The sequence below is a fragment of the Mixophyes fleayi genome, chromosome 4 (genome assembly GCF_038048845.1).
Source record: "Mixophyes fleayi isolate aMixFle1 chromosome 4, aMixFle1.hap1, whole genome shotgun sequence".
Lineage (NCBI taxonomy): Eukaryota > Metazoa > Chordata > Amphibia > Anura > Limnodynastidae > Mixophyes > Mixophyes fleayi.
In genome coordinates this window covers 328,314,912-328,320,047 of record NC_134405.1, presented here as the reverse complement: position 1 = coordinate 328,320,047, position 5,136 = coordinate 328,314,912, and positions in this window count along the sequence as shown.

Here is a 5,136-nt window from a genome sequence, read left to right as displayed (position 1 = left end):
GGCTGGGCTTGCCTTGCCACCTTCCCCTTTCTTTATCCCAAATGCGCCCCTCCTGTCTGCAGTAGGAGGGGCTTTTGCTGCTCCCACCACTAGGCTCCTTAGCGGCACCTAGAACCGCGTCCTTCTGGGTAACTCTCGCTGCTAGTGTATCCCCTTGCTGGGCACCTGGTTGGTACATCTGACCTCTTGCCTTCAGATCAGGGTTGCTGTGGATGGTTCCCCCTGGACTATTACACTGGCCAGAGCTGCCGGTTACTGGCAAAACGTTGGTGCTGGGATGCTGGGTTCCAACCTCAGAACAGTCGGATAATGGAATCTGCAAGTCACAGGAATTACAGCAGGTAAGTAGGCTTTTGGACGCTCTTGAAGCAGTGATGTTTTATTAGCTCGTGTCCTAACAAGGACAGTTGCATACACTAGCATGAGGTACTAGTGATCTCCAGAATTACAGCTGGTATAATGATACATGGTCAAACAGTGCTCGTTTTTATAAAGTTTCGGGCACAGCGGGTAAACCAGCCGCCTTTTCCGACCAGGCCCCCAAAAGTCTGAAATATCTAATTCATAGATTAACATCAGGATGTGAGATGTTCTTTAAACTTGGATTTTAAATGCAATTTATACGTAACAAAATTTACACTAATCTATGATGTCATAAATGACACTGATCAGACGTTTCTTTTCACTTTAACCAGGGCAGGATAACAGGTAAAGACTCGCTGCTGTGCTTTCAGGCTTAAAAGACCTGTTGGTCACTTCACATGAAAAGAATTAATTAGCATGAGGCTTCCTTTAGAAAAGTTAGGCAAATCCAATTTCCTCCCCTGGCACTGTCTCAGAAATAAATGCATTTCCTATACCAATATAAAAAAAAATCAGTACATTTGCAATTACATAAATTGGCGCCCTGCGCTATTAATTCGCATATGTTTATGCAATAAGTTATTTATAAGTGATCCAGTAACATGCACGCCTTAGAATTGAGCAATTTGAAAAAGAGGACTTTCCATTTTTCCTTCCTAAATGGATTTTCTTTTTGGTGGAGATGAAAGGGTATATTTACTAAACTGCAGGTTTGAAAAAGTGGAGACGTTGCCTATAGCAACCAATCAGATTCTAGCTGTCACTTTGTAGAATGTACTAAAATAAATGATAACTAGAATCTGATTGGTTGCTATAGGCAACATCTCCACTTTTTCAAACCCGCAGTTTAGTAAATCTAGCACAAAGAGTTTTTTTCCATGGCTGAGCCTATATTTGGATACTTCTCTCTGGCACATGCCTGCTGGCCAGACGTAAATCAGAGGTTCGCTTTCATTTTATAAACTGCACTAGGAAAGTAAAACTAAAGACTGGACCTGGTGGCTATGGGTTAAACACCTTTCTCCGCATTACTTTATACCTAATATATTAACTTCAATAGCAGCAGCTATGCTGCCTACCCAGACTTTGTGTAATTAAGGCCCCATACCCACTGGCAATGCGTTTATGTTCAAACACCAGTGTTTCCTTATATTTTGCAAGGCAATTCCCTCTGAAGGCCACTCACCGGCCTGCAAAGAGGTGTAACCATGGAAATTACAACAAGACCCACCTATGTAAGTAAACACGGAGTGAGTGGGGGGGGGAGGGGCGGTGAAGGCGTGATTTGTAGCATCATGCACCCTGCCTAGCCCCCCCCCCACATGTTTATGCAAATTGCATCATTAAGCCCCTCCCACATTTTATCATATGTTTTCCCGGAAGTTCTGAACAGTAGATAGTTTGTGATTGTAAGTCACTTAGGTTTCCCAACTGAATGAAACACACTGCTTCTAGGAAAATGCACACAAAATTGATCGATCAGTTCAACTCTCAAGAAAAACAATATTGGTTTTTTTTTAAAAAATAAAAAAAGGTTTATTGCAAAAAATATTGAAAAACCTTTAGGAATTAAAAAAAAATGTTTCATTCATATAATAAAGCATTTTTTTTTTTATTGGTTATCATCCGTTATCCTTTTTCTGAAATGGCGAGAACAGAACAAGTCTTGCGTTGGTACCAGCTCCACTACAATACTTGTTATGTAGGAACGGGGAAGCCTTCACCGACAAAACTTATTGCCAACAGGGGGTAATCGGTGTTGTATAGAAGTAAACAAGGAAAAGCCCCAGCGCTGGGGCATTTTCGCTGACAATAGGACATTTCGCCCCTTTGATAAATCGACCCCATAGACTCTCATAAAGATGAATTTGCAGTGTTATTAGACCCAAGGGCAGACATTTAGCTACAGTACATTGGAATACCTTTTAACATTAATATAGTAAGTGTCTCTTTTGTATAAGCAATCAAAACCACAGAGACTAGGTTTCTTTCAGGGGAGTTGTTGCTTTAAACTCTGCGTTGCTTATGGGGCTATAAAGCAATAGATTGTGATGGAGAAAGACGTGAACTCTTGATCTTGTTATTGTAGGCACGGATTCTGCCTATAATACTTCACCATCAATGGGTTTCATGCTACATAAACTTTATGGATTGCACAGACACTGGTTCATTTAATATGTCCATCATATTGTCTCTCCCGAGGTCCACAAATTCAATATATTGACCTAGGACCCACCTCTTCTCTAACAGACGTCTTTCCCGTCGCTCTTTAGGTTGATCCTCTGGAGACAGAGGAATGCTGAAAATAACCGTGGAGGAGTCACCCCTCTAAATGTGCTGAAGGTCAGTGAATGAGTAATATTAATGATGAAAGAAATAGTGATTATGTCAGTCTCCTGGGCCCATTCATAATAAACTGCCTACAGTTCATTCTGGTCTATAGTAAAATGTGCGGAACTGTATCTGACCGGCTTCAATGTAAACTAGTTCTTGCAGTGTTTGTTTCCAGTCCATAAAGTTGGGAAGAACGAAGAGTTAAACCCCAAATTGAAATATTCAGATGCGAACCGTGAAGGTAAAATACATCATCCAGTGTCAACCCTGACTTTCCATTGCAGCTCTGTTAAAAAGTAATGTATTAACTCCCCACTACATTACAGACTGCCCCTCCGAGATCTACAGGATAGTGTCCTAAAAATGTCTGATGCAGGTCAAAACGTGGATACTACAGTCATTTGAGCTGCTGTGACATCACTGGACTTGCCCCTGTAAAGGAATTCACCAATCCACACTGTAAGTGTCAGCAGTTGCGGCCGCCGTGACTCTCCCTGTGTCTCCATGACGACCGGGGCGTCACTTCCGGTTCCTGTGTCCCGGTTGCCTGGGCAACAACCGGGATGCATTGGGCTCCCTGCCGCCGCGCCCGGCCAGCTGTCAGACAGCCGGGCACGTGCGCGCAGGTCAGTGTGAATTCAGCCATATATGGCTGATTAGGGGTTAATGGTAGCTCTCCTCATTTGTTATGCAGCTGAGCACTGCATCTCTATTGCCCACCGGCACTACATCCATTAGGCAGAAACTGTGGGTACTTCGGGGCTTTATCCTGATTGGCTCTTAGTACTATTTAAGACAGTGAGGACTGAGCCTCTCTGCCGGTTATAGCGTTTTGTTCCAGTACTGCTGCCTGCTCCTGTTCTTATTTGGTGTTGAAACCTTAGACTGATTTACCCGTGTATGACCTCTGCCTGTCCCTGGACTCTGAACCATTGCCTGTGACCCAGACCTTTTGCCTTTCCCCAGATTCCAAACTATTGCCTGTGACCCTGACCTTGCTGGTACCTGACATCTCCTCCGGTGCTCTGTCTCTCAGATCTCTGGCCTGCATTTGCTTCGTGTACTTCCTTCTGTGCCTGTGCGCTGCCGTGCGAGCATAAACTTATACTACTCTGAGCACAAGTCCTGAAGGCATCCGAGTACCCTTGAGCATAACCAGTCTCTACGGGAAAGGCGGCTGCTAAAGGTGAAGACCTCTTCTACTGGTTCTATGAGTTTATGCCACACTGGTTGCCATAACAGTAGGTCTGCAAGTCTTTCAGTCACACTGTTATGTTAGAGAAGCACCTACCACAAGACAAAATAAATGCAGACATGAAAACAAAGGGTAGAGGACCCTGCTCATTAGAAAGCTTACATTCTAAGTGGATGAGAGCACAACTAAAACAAGAGGAGCGAGTGTGATTGGGACAGTTGTGAGGGTGTATTAGTGTGAGTAATATCATCAGGAATAAGGTAAGCTTTACGAAAGAGATGTGTTTTTAGAGAATGTCTAAAGTGTTGAAGGCTGTGGGAAAGCTTAATTGTGCTTAGTGGACTTCCATAAGTGGGAAGCAGCACGGGAGAAGTGTTGTAGGCGGGAGTGAGAGGAGGTTACCAGAGACAAGACAAGGCGCAGGTCAGAGGTAGTTCTAAAATGGTGGGAGCAGGGGCGGATTGGCCATAGACCTTACAGGGAAGTTTCCCGGTAGGCCGATGCCTAACGAGGCCACCTGGAGGCCACCTCAGATTTTCCCTGGGGGGGCGCGTTTAGATGCGGCGGGGGGAGGCACGTACAGGAAAGCAATCCAAAATATTGGTGTTCAGTGGGCAGCAACAGGCAGCCAATTGCTAGGCTCCCACGGTGCTGTTCGGCAGACAGGAAGTCTGACTTCACTTCCTGTCTACCTGATGTGAGAAGAGACGCTACTCAGAGCAACTGAAGGTAAGTGAGGGGGGCTTAGTATACTATACTATACTAAGGGGGGCTACCTATACTATACTATTGGGGGGCTACCTATACTATACTATACTAAGAGGGGGCTGCCTATAGTATACTATACATTTGCCCTGCATGGCTTTAGAGATGACCCACTGTGTGTAAAGTCATCACATCTAGGTTTTCCTAAATGTTACTACAACCAAATTCCTGTAGTTCTAAATCCCGCCTACTTTTGTGTTGGCCCCACCTACAGTTATTTTGGTCCCGCCGACATGAGGCCACTTCAATAATTTTTTCCAGGGCCACTTTAAGTTCCCAATACGCCCCTGGGTGGGAGCAAGAGTATTTTGATATGAGATTTGAGATGTAGGCAGGGGTAGTGTTGTTAAGGGGTTCGTAGGTAAGGATGAGTAATTTAATTTGAATCTGGAGGACACAGGGAGTCAGTGTAGTGATTTGCAACGTGGTGCAGCAGATGTGGAGCGGTGAGAGAGGAAAATCAGTCTTGCAGCAGCATT